General features: G+C 42.5%; 1 long non-coding RNA gene across 1 annotated transcript in view; it reads left to right on the top strand.

Annotated features, from left to right (window-relative positions):
• Positions 1-13,113, top strand: part of LOC143692029 (uncharacterized) — a 54,409-nt gene that overhangs the window by 41,104 nt on the left and 192 nt on the right. The gene's annotated exons all lie outside the window — the stretch shown is intronic.

Here is a 13,113-nt window from a genome sequence, read left to right as displayed (position 1 = left end):
TGCAGACACAGGGTCAGTGAAGAAGGAGGGGCAGGAGCTGCTCCAGGAGCCAGAGCAGAGATTCCCCTGCAGCCCCTGGTGCAGCCCTTGGTGAGGCAGCTGTGCCCCTGCAGGCCCAGGGGGGAGCAGAGATCCACCTGCAGCCCCTGGAGGAGCCACAGCAGAGCAGGTGGGTGTGCCTGAAGGAGGCTGTGACCCCATGGGAAGCCTGTGCTGGAGCAGGCTCCTGGCAGGGGCTGTGGAGAGGAGCCCTCACTGGAGCAGGGTCCTGGCAGGGGCTGTGGCCCATGCAGAGAGCCCCTCACTGGAGCAGGCTCCTGGCAGGAGCTGTGGCCTGTGCAGAGAGCAGCCCCTCACTGGAGCAGGCTCCTGGCAGGAGCTGTGGCCTGTGCAGAGCAGCCCTCACTGGAGCAGGCTCCTGGCAGGAGCTGTGGCCTGTGCAGAGCAGCCCCTCACTGGAGCAGGCTCCTGGCAGGAGCTGTGGCCTGTGCAGAGCAGCCCTCACTGGAGCAGGGTCCTGGCAGGAGCTGTGGCCTGTGCAGAGCAGCCCTCACTGGAGCAGGCTCCTGGCAGGAGCTGTGGCCTGTGCAGAGCAGCCCTCACTGGAGCAGGCTCCTGGCAGGGGCTGTGGCCTGTGCAGAGAGCAGCCCCTCACTGGAGCAGGCTCCTGGCAGGGCCTGTGCAGAGCAGCCCTCACTGGAGCAGGCTCCTGGCAGGAGCTGTGGCCTGTGCAGAGCAGCCCCTCACTGGAGCAGGTTCCCTGCCAGAAGCTGTGGCCTGTGGAGAGGAGCCCGTGCTGGAGCAGGTTTGCAGATAGGACTTGTGACCCTGTGGGGAGCCACACTGAAGCACCCTGCTCCTGAGGGACTGTACCCTGTAGAGGGGACACAGGATGGAGCAGTTCATGGAGAGCTGCAGTCTGTGGGAAAGAGTCACATTGTAACTCACATTTGTGGAGGACTGCCTTCTGTGGGAGATCCTTGTATGTGCCCCCAAATCCCCTCTGAACAAGCCCAAATTCATCAGTTGCAGGCTGCAGAAGCACCACAGGGAACAATACATCTGGAGAAGCTCTGCTCAGCTCTGGTCAGGAGACCTGGAGAAGAAATTTTGCAACTGTGACATTCCTTGCCAAGACTCTCTTGCTTTTCTCTGAGGCTTCCAGGCAAAATTAATGATCAGTGGTGAGCCAGAAAACAGTGTCATTTTAAAAGAAAAAAACATACCAAGCAGTTAATCTCAAATAGAGATGGTAAAATATCTCTGCAGTGGGATCTTTTACTCCTGATGTTTTACTTGCTGTGACTACCTCACATTTGGAGGGAGCTGTGTAAGCCATGGTGTGAAATCCAAAGAGCAGAGAGTGTTTTTATGTGTTTGTTGCTCCTACTCTTGCTTCACATGTGACCAGTTCCCCTTACCAACTTGCTCTTTCACCCTGACCCTTCCCTCTCAACACAACTCATTTCCCTTCTGTCTCAGAAACATTTCCCTCAGTGTCTCTACAGTTTACCACAGCTCACTTTTCTCCCATGCCTGTCCTCCAACTCAACCATTCTTTATGGAAGGAGAAGAAACTCTCCTGCACATGCTAAAAAACATCCTCTAATCTAGGCTAAAATCCTTCCCTGATCCTGGCTGTATACAAACTCAAACCCTTGGCCCAGCAGGCCATCCTGCAGGCCTCCTGTATCCCTGCCCGTGGTTGCAGCCCCAGCAGAGCTCATAAGCCCCCAGCCAGGACTGACCCCACAGCCTGTTGTCCCACCAGCCCCAGGTGGTGACACCTGCCATGCAGTGACGTCCCTAGCCCAGGGACATCCTGTGGCTTGAGCTGGAAACCAGAACACAGCTTCTTACCAGAAACCCTGTGTGTCATGCTCCTATTACATACTTAAATCGTAGGGAAGTTTTATCACTGTTGGTTGATGGACAAAAAAACTGTTCATTTTAAAACACCCTGGAGATGTGGTACAGGCAGTTTTGCATGAGAATGTGAATAAGCAATTTTTGGAACAACACAAGTAGCAGCTCTTTCCTCATCCTGCACCTTGACTCCTTACTTAAAATTGCTTGTTAGAAACTTCTGTTTCTGCTAACAAGCTCTTGTAGTGATAATCTCTTTACAGAAATACTTAAACCCTGGACTCCTTGGTCACTCTGTTAACTAGGCCAGAGAGACACTGAACAAATTCCCCTCAAGAAGGGGAACTCCCCACTGCTGGCCGTGGCTCAAGCATTTACTACAAGGGGAAAAGGGTGCACATCTGTGCTGTGCTGGGGGCAGCAAGGACTGTAGCCAAACCCAAATCTACGTGCTCAGCCCTCCAAGGTCGCAGCTGTGCCTTGCTCCGATGACACAACACTCTCCAAGCACAGCAGTGGGATGGTGAAACTTGCCACAGCAGCCCTTAAGCACTCTGAGCTCCAAGGCTCGCTGTTTTTCTCCAACAATTGTTGAAATAGCTCCAAATTTAACATAAGAAGTGATGTTGCATCAGTTTAGACAAAGTGATTTGAGTGTAAATGTTATTTTTGCATTTAGCATTTACGCTGGTTTGGAAAACATGTTTTTGTTGTTTTTTTTTTTTCAAGTGTGGGCCCAGGGTGAAAAATAGCTTTCTATGGTTACTGAATGAAAAATCTCTTAATATCAAGGGGTTTCCAATACGTGTAGGTCAGGGTTAACATTGTGTAATTCTAAACTAGGCTACTTAATGACTATGATATGCAAAGAATTTGTGTTTCCAAACCAATCCAAGCCAAAGGTTCTCCTTAGCAGCATCATAAAATCACTATGACGTCCCTTAGAGAAGAAAAGTGATAAATGTGCACATATACTTTATTAGTTATAAATCTTTGCCTCTCACTATGATTTTCTTACTTTTTTCATACTGACTGGGAAGAAAGGCAAGGTCTCTCTTTGTCCAATCACCCTGTACAGAAATGACACCATGCTGAGGCCATGGCAACAAAACTCTGAATTTGTTTTCGGTATTGACAAAATCATGTCTCTTGCCTTCAAGAGTGACCAGCCTGAGGAAGAACCCACAGATGTTTAACATCCAGTTCTGCTTTACTGTGCCATTCTGACAACTCCATTAAATATTTTTCTGGTTTTTTTGTTTTGTTTTGCTTAGGTTTGTTTTTGTTTGTTTGTTTGTTTGTTTTGCTTTGTTTGTTTGTCAGTTTTTTTTGTAGATAAGCCATTTTCCATTTGCTCAAATGACATTTTGCCTCTTAGTCTTTTCCCAGATGCTACCAGTGCAGTACACGTTTAAAAAAACGCAACAAAACAAGAAGTCCTCTCACCTGAGTAGTAATCCATCCCATTCGCTGAGATGCTCACCTTTCCCGTCACCTTCTTAATACTCACCAAAGAGCCAAAAGGAAGAGCGTGGAGGGAAAATGGCAATGAATCTGCTCTGTTTGTCCCAGGCCCTGTGAGTTGCAGGAGCTGTGGTTTGATGGTGGTGAGGTGGCCAGCACCACAGAGGATGGATCTGTAATGAGGAAACATTCAAGCATGGCTGGTTATGGTCACTAAAATTCCAGCACTGACTTTGGAGGTCTCAGCACCCCTGGACAGAACCACAAGATGCAGAATGACTGGCCAGCATTTTTCTGTGGAAAGGTCATCAGTGAAAACTTGCTGTGAGGGCTCCTGTGGGTTGATTTTATTTTTTCTTTTTTGTGCATATATTGCACAAATGTGTATTTCACAGTTTTCTGTACAAAGGCAAGAAAACCTGTGCAATGGAGGAAAATGGATAGACTGAAACCAACAAGAATTTTGTATGCCTGCTGAAGAGATGTAGGCCTAATTCTCAAGCAGTGGATAAGGACCAGTGGAGAAGGGAAGTGGAAGGACCACTTTTTTTTTTTTTTTTTTGTATTTCTAGCATAAATGTGGGCTGAACAAAAGCATTTAGTAACATTTCTGAGCAATTGTTTCCAAGATGAATCTGTGGTGTAATGTGCTTTTCTCCTGTACTTTTCCTCATTTGAACCTGAAAGTTTGTTTGGAGGTAATCACCACTGCACTCAGTTTCCTTGGGAGTGAGGAGGAATAGGTAAACACATTTCTCAGGCTAACACAAGGTTGGGAAAGGAATGGGAATATGGTAGGATATTGGCTATAGCTCCATGGGTAAATGTCCACTGGCTGCAGAAACTGCTCTTGACTTCAATTATCTGCTCCAGAGCCATTGGTACAACAGGATTTGATGCCAGAGGAACAGGACGAGTTACATGGAATTTTACACTTCCACTTTAAAAGAAATTAAAGTTGCCCCCCCTTTTCTCAGTGGAATTCTTTTCATGCCATCTGCAGTGGGTCACTCTGTTGGGGCACCTCAGTGCAGCTCTGGGCAGGCTGCACAGCACCTGTGGCTGCAAGAGGAGGAAAACAGGGAAAGGAGCTGTGAGTGTAGAACAGGGACTGAAATGTTTTCAAGCTGGATAGTTAAGGCAGATGTGCTGCACCTGGAGATGAGAAACTCCTCGAGGAGAAGCATATTGCAGGCAGCTTGCTGGGAGATTTCTAGGAATTGCACAGAAATGTGAAAGACCATGCATAAGGAAATGGTATCAGGACTGTCCGTGGAGGAAAGAAGGCTTTTCCATTCAAGTCACTGAGGTATTTCAGAATCAAAGGAAGATTAGTCACACAGTTTGTACATTCCAGGACAAAAAAGAGCAAATTCCCTGGGACAGAAACTCTTCCTCTGCTCCTCACTTCTGCTAAAGCATAAAGTGACCTTTGTTTTTCCCTTCAGGAGGGAGATTTCAGAGTTCCTAACTGAAGCAAAGCTTACTGCAGTATTTGGATTATATCACTGAACATCATGAAAACTTTCTCTTTAAAATAATAGCAGCCCAAAACTTTCATTGAAATAGACACCGTATTGTTGGCAAAAGTTTATTTTATTCTCTCAAAATTTATTTTGAATGCTTAGGTTTGTGGTTTTGTTTAGTTTCAGTGAAATGCATTTTGGCTGTTTTGCTGGCCTACCGTAGCCAGTCAGACTGCTGCCCAGAGGCCATAGGTCAGTCTTCTTTAAAGGCTTCAAAGTGTTTGTGACAGAAATTATTTTCCTTTAGAAACCATACCTTTGTTTACCCCCCCCCCCCAAAAAATAATTCTATTTTAAAGGATGATGCGTCTTGGCACTGTGGATATAAGAAAGGTATAATTGTGTAATGCTGCAGTTTGTGACCCTTCCTTCCCCTCTGGACCTGCTGTGGCACCATGGGGTCTTGTTCTCATCCCACCGTGCCCATGGTCACCAAGAGTTTGCAATACCAATACCCAATGCAATGACTGAAGTGAAACGCAGAAATGTGAAAGTGGCGTAAATAATTGCCAATAATTTGGTTTTTACATGGACAACTCCAAAAGAGATGTATCATCTGCTGCTTGCTGGAAGATGCTGGCTTCAAAAGCAAAGAGAAGTGCTGCTTTCCTTCACAAAGAAAATTCTTTTCCCTAGATGGAAGGGATAAACCACTATGTAGTAAATAAACCACCTGCCTAATTCTGATCCCTGTCTCTCCCAGGTGGATTGGAAGTATTTTTTCTGCTTAGCTAACTTCTTGGGCTTTGATGTTCCAGTGGGATGAGAGAAGCAAAGTCCATGAGGAACAGAAAAAGATTCATAAGGTGCCATCGGGTCAAGTCAGTCTCCCCCTGCTAATTACTGGTACTTGTGTGGATTAGGAATGAAATTAGAAGGTGAGAGAGCCTTTCAGGATGGCTGCCCTAGCAGGACAGTGGCTGCACTTGTTGGGAGAGGCTGACTCTGACCTTTAGGCATGATGTGTGGACCAGCAGAGTGCTTTTGAAGGCAATGTCCTGTTCTCACTTCCCAGGGTTTGTTTTACATCCTGGACCAGTGTCAAGGTGTATGAACTGAGCTCTCTTTTTGGTGCTACAAGGATGGAAGTACACCAGGAGAACTGGAGGCACAAGTGGGCTTTTGGTCCCTGGGACCAAACCAGAGCTAGGCCTGGAAAGACAAGACACCCAGAAGGGTGCACAGGGCACCCAGCACAGATATGGCCAGTGTAAACTTCTCTCCTTAGCTATTATTATTCCCTGCACTCAAAACCACAGCTGTCATAGGGGCCTGGAGACTGGAGCATGACTCAGAGCTGAGCCTGCCAGGAGAGCTCTCTTGGAGGCTGCTGTCCCTCTGGGAGAGATGTAGCTGGGGCTAGAGAGAGCCTGGCATGTGGCTATGGTTTGACTTCTTACCAAAACCTGTTGCTGGTGGATGCTGAGTAAGCTCACGGCCTTGGTGATCCCATTTGCAGAGGGCAATGGCTAATTAAAGATCTTTTCCTTGTCCTTGACCATTTTTTTCATGATCTAGCCATGGTCTAGGGACATAGAAATGAGATGTAGAAGGTCTTTAAATAGCCACTGATTTGACAGACTGACAGGCCTCAATCTCTCCATGAACATGTTTGTGGTCTCTTTGCCAGAAAGGCAGGTCCTCTCTCCCTCCCTGGTGAAAATGAATTAATGAACTTCTAACCTTCTGAACAATCACCAGCTGAGAGGGATGAACTTAATCCATTCCACATATTTTCAAAGACTGAGTTTAGCAGAAGGTAACAAACTTGAGAGAGGGGAGCTGTAAGAGCTGCAGAAATTCCTAACCGTTCCACCAAGACTGGAGAAATTTCACGAAGTATAGTGAATTTGTGAATAGCTCATTAAGTATAGTGAATTTGTCAGTATTTGTACTGACAAATACATTTCAAGAGCTTCTACATTTCTCCTTCACAACATGGAAGTCAGATTTTCACGAAGGAACTAATTACCCATATTAAGATGCCTAAAAAATTACCCTGTACCCAAAAGGGACCCATTTACATGTGAAGAAAGTCCTTTTCTCATCTAAACAGAGGAAAGGTATCTGCTGTATTTCTACACAACCCATGCTAGCATGGAGGGCAGTGATATTCATGGTACCTAGAAAATACTTTCAAGAGTTTGGATTATGTCCAATGCACTTATGAGAGAATTATTACATCTCAAAAAAGGGCCATAAAACTTTATGTGACAGCTTCACAGATGGTTAGAGAACCACAAAAACACTCGACTTTTCTGCTTGGATATGCTTTCACTGAAAATTCCCCTTGGAAGTTTAGTTGCTTAATTTTGGCAAAGAGGATTAATTTTACGTCTTTCAGTTTGTCCTTGGAGAAAAGAAATGACGGAGAAGCAATATTTTCATTAAAATTATTATTAATTATTAGTTCTCACACTTTATTGTACATTTATGATCTCTTTCATAACACTTTACTGGCTAATGGAAAATTTGTCGCATAGAAAATAATGATTAGGATAAATAAAACCAAATCTGAAATCAAACATTTAAACTCAGGTTCATGGCTAATTTTTATTTGAGAAGGAAGAGGGGTACCTATAAATCAGTGAGTTTTATGACATATTTCACACAGAGATTAACAACAACTGATGGGAATCAGTTAAATGTATCAACCTTTCAATATTTTTGGTTGAAATAAAGGAGAGGGTTCTGTGCTTATGGAGGAACCTGATATCCCATGTAGCAGCCAACTCATGCATAAGTCTGTAGCATCACATGCATAAATGTCCTCAGCACATTTTTCTTTGGCTTTAAATTAAGCTTCAACCTACAAATAATTTCTGCCAGGATCACATCCTGCTTTTTAGTCATAGCTGTGGCAGACATGCACAGAGAATACGCAAGGAATTAATGTTACAGTAAATCCTTTGCTGGGTTTTTGTGGCTGCTTCCTCTCCACAGGAATTTGTGTGCAATTGGTTTGTGTGCAATTTGTGTTCTCCCCTTTTTGTGTGCAGGGATGTCCTTTCTTGATTTAGGCATAAAATAGTTTGAACTACCAAATAAACAACACTTCCATTTGTTTCTGCTTTCTTTTGTAATAGCACATTCTGTAAGCTGTATCTTTTGTTGTGCCATCCAGAAAATCATGTCAGTAAATAGTAGTCAGCAGGGAAAATACTGAGGTTATGTTTGCTTGACACCAAACAGAAACCATAGTGCAGTCCAAGAGCTGCTTGAAAGCTTCCTGGCAAGATATTATGATTTGGACTTTTGATACTACCACGAACGTCACATCATTTAGCAAATGGTAGAACTGCACACTGACAAAAATATTTATGATTCTCTCAGGAAGGTTGCAATCAAGAATTTATTGCTATTGCTGAAATACTGAGGCTTAGCATTTGAGAATCCTTCCTTACTTAGAAATCAGCAAGTTTGGTGCCATGTTTATTGTTTGAAAAGTTTCCTATGAACTTGAAATGGGTGAATATATAGAAGAGTTCAGAAATAAATAACTCAAATTTACCAGCCAAGTACACACTAAGAAATTCTTATTCAGAAAAAGCAATTTTCTGCAAGTGAACAATTACTCTAAACCAGTGCAAATTAGTTATTTCTTCCCAGAAAGCCTGAAATTCCAAAAGAATACACAGCAATTTTTTTTTTTCTTTTTGCACGTATTGTCTCTATGGGGTATTTCTTCTGCTTGGGAGTTCCTATTCAGGCAGTAATGCAAAAAAATCAAACAAACAAAACAAAACAAACCCCCAAAAAACAAAAACACAAACAAAACCCCAAAAAACAACCAACCAAAAGAAAAACCCAACAAAAAAAATCCAAACAAAAAACCTTCCTATTTTCTGTCTTGAGAGAAGTAAGAAGTAACCAGAGGAGGTGCTGCTAGTTAGATACTATATGTTTGCAACCTATATTTCAACTTCTCTAGGCTGTTAGACCCTTCAAATGAAATTTTCTATTTAGGCCATAATATTTATGGTTATGATACTTTAAAATAAACATGAGGCTTGTTTAACAAAAGAGGAATACAGTTTTCCTGTGTTTAAAGAAGACGTCTGCTCCTTGGCAGCAGCTGCAACAGTAGGTTCTCTCTCATGATCCCAACTGATATCCTTCAGATTCAAAACCAAAAAAGTGGAATCAGAGAAATGGTAAAAGCCTGAGCTTGGCTTGAAAAGTTTGACATCCACTCACAGGAAAATTTCTTCTCAAGCAGGATGTGAAGAAGGGGATGAACTCCCCAGCTAAAGATTATGATTCTCCAAAGAGTCCTTTAAGCTGTCAGAAATTCTGGGAAAGTATTAGCTTTTCCAAACATCAGAGTGATCAGGAACCTCTCCTTCTCCAAGAGCTTCCCTACACTCCTTCTGACCAGCTCCCCACAGACACGTGGGGAGCTGGTGTGCTAATGGAGTCCACCCAGCTGGCTCAGAGTCAGAGAAATCAGACAAATCAATGCTTCTTGCTTCAGATTCCACAAGGGATCCTCTGAGTTTCAAAAGAAATACATATGTATTCTTGATGGGAAAAAAGTAGCTTTTTAGAATAAAGAAAAGATGAAATTCCAACCTTTGCTCAACAAACCCAGAACCTGTTTGTGCAGCAAATCCAATGTGAGCAATACTCTCTCTCCTGTTTTGTAACATTATTGTATTGATCTCTTTGGATGAAATTACATTAATTGAACTTTTGCAATGAGAAAATATTCAGCTACATTGGTAAACAGAAGTACCCCATAGCCTTGAGCAGAAATTGTTATATGACATTATCTTTGTATTCCTAGCATTAGTCTTATGACAGGATTTCCTTAGAGGAGCCCTAAAAGCTATTTTTAATTATTTAATAATAGCAATATTGAGATTTTAAGCAATTACCATAATAGTTTTTAAGCATTTGAGTTTTTTCTTTATTCTAAGAGATCTGAATATGAAATTGCATCTGGTTTTGCTCTTCTTGAGTTGAATTTTACTTGAAATTCCTTGTAGTCCTTTGGCAAAATTTCACAATCACATTTACCAGTTAAGCATGTTAGTAGTCATGATAATTGACTTTATGATTAGTCTACTTCATTCATAAATATGTGAATTTAATTTTGGGCTCTAAGCAACTGACTACTATTTACTGTCTTCACTGAAGACTCTGATATTGCTGACTGGTAGTCATTGCCAAAATAAAAATAATAGAGTTGTACATAATCAAATACTTTTCAACACATTATTCAATTGTTTCCCTTTGTTCATGTGCATAACTCAGCATATTTTTTACTGGCTTTGTTGGAATCAGTAAGCCATCCAGTTAAAAGTAAAGAAATCCTTTGGCAGTCCTCAAATGTATTAAAGGGCAAAGTGGGAATGTGAATTTTGTTTTGTAGTAACTATTGATAACTCAGTTGTTTACTTAAGGTTTCCATCATAGCTGAGGGGCAATTATTTGAATCAATATAATTTTCACTGATTATGAACATTGAAATTTTCGTTCAGCAGTTTGTATCACATTAAGTGATGCTCAACAGCCTTGTGAAATATTCTGTTGCTCCTAGACCTGTCCCAGTAGAAATTCTACTTTAAAGACCTCATAGTCATAGGAGAAAAGTGTGTGCCTGTGTGAGAAGATTAGGAAGCACTGCCTGGTTTGTTTCAGCACTTGCTGATCCACAGGGGCTGTAGTGTATTCCTGTGGATTCAGAGCAATGCCATCCTTTCCTGGTGTGTAGGTGGCACTTTGCTGGCAGCAGCCCTAACCCTGTGATGTGCTCTTTGTTTAAAGGCTATGAAAATCTGTAGGAAAGACATTTTGTGCTGTTCTTGTGAGCCAGCAAAGGCTTCCTGAAGATAAGGAAAGCCTCGTATCTCTCTCGAGGAAGGTACCAAGGCCATCACCATGACAACGTGAAGAAAGAGAGAAAGATAAAAGATATGGACTTTAGTTGGCTCAGAGTGACGTGCCTCCTTTTCACCTATTGAGAGTTTTGTTTCTTTGTCATGACCAATGGGCAGTGTATGTGTTTGTTAAGCAAATGTAAATATCCTGTAAAACTGTAAGGGCAACATGTTGCTTTAATAAATAGCCCTATACAGCTATTTCTGATCTGAGTCCTGGTGCTTGTGCTGTGTCACGCTCTATAGTGACAATCATCTGTTTGTACTCGTAGGTTAAAACCTTCAACAAAACATTTTAAAAACATTTCAGGAGAGCCTCTGCTTCCCTCTCTTGCACAATGTTGCTGCTTACCCCAGGAGTTTCCAGCAAGCCAGGCCTCTGCACATATAGTGCCTATGTATATGAAATAAAGGGAGGGGGAAAAAGCCTTGAAGAGAGCCCTCAAATGCCCTCTTTTGAAAGGCACTGAAATGCTCTGTCTGCCATCTCATCATCCACCTTCTCCCTGCTGCAGCCTGCTGGAGGGCATGCCCTCACCATGATAATGAAACATATTCAGCTCAAAATGACCTGCCCTGGTTTCCTGCCTGCTTCTCTGCCAGGAACTTTCTGCTCCTGGGAGTAGAGGTCAGCCACCCCATGACCCCCAGGATGGGGTAGAACAAGGAGGATCATTCTCCCACTCCATGGGCTGACTCACGTTTCTCAAAGACCAGGATGCAAAGTGATTTACATTCCTAAGCAGCAAGTCATGTTTCTTGAAACTAGGATGTGGGCTTCTAGCTTGGGAGCAATTTTAAGAAAAGGCCAGATTTGTGCAGCTTCTGAGAAAGGAAGAAACAGTTCACTGGGAACAGTGTGAGCACAGACATTGCTCATTCCCAAGTGTCTTGCAAAGGGGCTGGAAGCAGACCTGTGACAGGAGTGAGCACAACCCAGCTGTAAAAATCAACCTCTTTGACTACATGTGCTCTGCCAGGAAATTATTTTATTTTAGGGGTTAAATCTGCCCATATAATATAATCAAGTAGCTGTGCTTTCTTCTAGACATTCTGGTCCCTTGTTCAGTGTTTATTTTCAGATGCCAGGTTCTTTGAAGATGGTCTATTTGGCTTGCAACCTATGCGCCATGTCCAGGGCGGAGGACACATCTTATAAAAAATGTACTTACACATCTACTACTTTGCCTCCAAAAGATTAAAAACTTTGATATTTAAATATAAATGCAATGAAGAGGTGCCATTTCTCATACAAGTAGTTTCAGTATCTGTTGTGAACAGAATCATCTTCCTGCCAAAAGCTTCAGCTCCAGTATTATCTCATGAGTCAATCTCTTCCATTTCTCATTCAAATGTTCTTCTAAGATGTTAAACAAGATCAACATTTTCACTGATTTCACATTTCCAAATTTTCCGTGATTTTGAATGTAGCTGCATTCTAGAGTATTCTGTCTCCCTGTTGTTGATCAGAATCCAATTCTTCACTGAGCAGCCTGAGAAAGCTTAATCTGCTCTGTCAGTGCTACCACATCACGATAGCACAGAACCTGTAATGATTACTTAAATTTCTGTGATTGATGGAACCTTACACAAGCTTTACAGGCTGGGGATTTTTAGCAGCAATAATGAAACTACAATTTTGTTTTGTTTTTACGTGTACTGACTTCACTGCCTAATTATTCTTGCCACAAAATACTCCAGAAATTGTTCAAGCCATTTTCTAAACACCCTTTGAGCTGCAAGTCCTTTCCAAAGCTTTAATTGCACAAGCACAGATTCTTTGACAACTTTAAAACATAAAAATTAGCAAGTTTAATCTTGTTTGAGTCCAGGCATTGTTCTGCATTTCTCACAGTTGGTTTCTCTTTTCCAAATAGTGAGTTAAATGAAATGGCAAACTGGGCCCTGAGCTGACAGGAATCCTTCCTGCTTGCCCACAGGCAGTGGATTCTACCCAGCAATAAGTAGCCTGCTGGGAGAAAAAAATGCGATTTACTTCCAGGTGCACGCTATGATAGTGACATAATTACTGAAATTCACATATTTTACTGCATCTGTCGCTTATGTCCTTATAAAAAGTTTCATTCTATTCTTCCCACAATAGGAACTCTTCCAGTATGATGCAAAACACTATAGATATAATTTCTTAGCCAGGAGCTCACTCACTGCCCAATAAGCTGTGTTGGAAATCTGATGGACACCATGGCTTGTCTCATGCAGCCCAATCCATGTACAACATGAGTGCCTCTAAAGAATACAAACTTGGTTCTAAGCCTTTGAGTTAATTCAGGCTCTACTGATTCAACTGCTTGATCTCAGTGTGCAATGACTTCTGTTTCAGTATCCTTACAAACAGCCTGCATACCGCATTTTAT

The sequence above is a fragment of the Agelaius phoeniceus genome, chromosome Z (assembly GCF_051311805.1).
Source record: "Agelaius phoeniceus isolate bAgePho1 chromosome Z, bAgePho1.hap1, whole genome shotgun sequence".
Classification (NCBI taxonomy): Eukaryota; Metazoa; Chordata; class Aves; order Passeriformes; family Icteridae; genus Agelaius; species Agelaius phoeniceus.
The sequence above is the reverse complement of the archived record's forward strand: the minus strand, read 5'-3'. Positions and strand labels throughout refer to the sequence as shown.